Source organism: Leptodactylus fuscus, chromosome 6 (assembly GCF_031893055.1).
Source record: "Leptodactylus fuscus isolate aLepFus1 chromosome 6, aLepFus1.hap2, whole genome shotgun sequence".
Lineage (NCBI taxonomy): Eukaryota > Metazoa > Chordata > Amphibia > Anura > Leptodactylidae > Leptodactylus > Leptodactylus fuscus.
The window spans coordinates 708,919-710,000 of NC_134270.1; the positions used below are offsets into that span (position 1 = coordinate 708,919).

At 57.8% G+C, this 1,082-nt stretch overlaps 1 pseudogene; it reads right to left on the reverse strand.

Annotated features, from left to right (window-relative positions):
- Nucleotides 1-567: 567 nt before the first annotated feature.
- On the reverse strand, nt 568-691 carry LOC142211076 (small nucleolar RNA SNORA17; annotated as a pseudogene).
- Between the last annotated feature and the right edge of the window lie 391 nt (nt 692-1,082).

The window sequence follows — 1,082 nt, forward strand, 5'->3', positions numbered from 1 at the left end:
ATGTCCCCCCTCTATCTCTCCCCCAGTTTCATATACACCCTTCATCTGCCCCCAGCTTCATGTCCCCCTTCCATCTCTGCCCCCAGATTCATGTCCCCACATCTCTGCCCCGTTTCATTTCCCCTCCATCTCTGCCCCCAGATTCATGTCCCCCCCGATTCATGTCCCCCCTCCATCTCTGCCCCCAGATTCATGTCCCCCCCGATTCATGTCCCCCCTCCATCTCTGCCCCCAGATTCATGTCCCCCCCGATTCATGTCCCCCCTCCATCTTTGCCCCCAGATTCATGTCCCCCATCTCTGCCCCCAGTTTCATGTCCCTCCATCTCTGCCCCCAGATTCATGTCCCCACAGTGTCATGCCGTCCCCTCCTTCATCTGCCCCAGTGTCATTCCGTCCTCTCTTTCATCTGCCCCCAGATTCACGTTCCACCTCCACATTAAACTTACCTTCTCCTCCGCTCCCTCGCCGCTCTCTGCGCGTCTCTCTCGCTGACACATGCGGCTGAAGGAAGGAGCTGACACAGGTCAGCTCCACGCTTCGCCACTGGGTGTCTCTCTCGCTGACACATATGCGGCTGAAGCGAGGAGCTGACCTGTGTCAGCTCCTCGCTTCGCCGCTGCCGGCTCTCTCGCTGACACATATGCGGCTGAGCCGGGTTCCGGCTCAGCCGCATATGTGTCACCGAGAGAGGCGGCAGCGGCGAAGTGAGGAGCTGACACAGGTCAGCTCCTTGCTTCAGCCGCATATGTGTCAGCGAGACAGGCGGCAGCAACGAAGCGAGGAGCTGACCTGTGTCAGCTCCTCGCTTCAGCTGTGTATGTGCTCAACTCAGATCTGCGTCCTCTGGACGCAGATCTGAGTTGAAACAGGACATACAATGACTGCTGCCGGCACCAGGGGGCCCGGGCCCCCCCCATTGTAAAATTCGGCCGGGCCCCTGATGCCAGTAGCAGTAGTACTGGCCTATCGGCGGCCCTGCATGTATGAGAAGATAACCTGACCACAATAAGGACATCATAGCTGGTTATCAGGAGGACACTACATGTATGAGAAGATAATCCGGCAACCTGTATTAAGAAA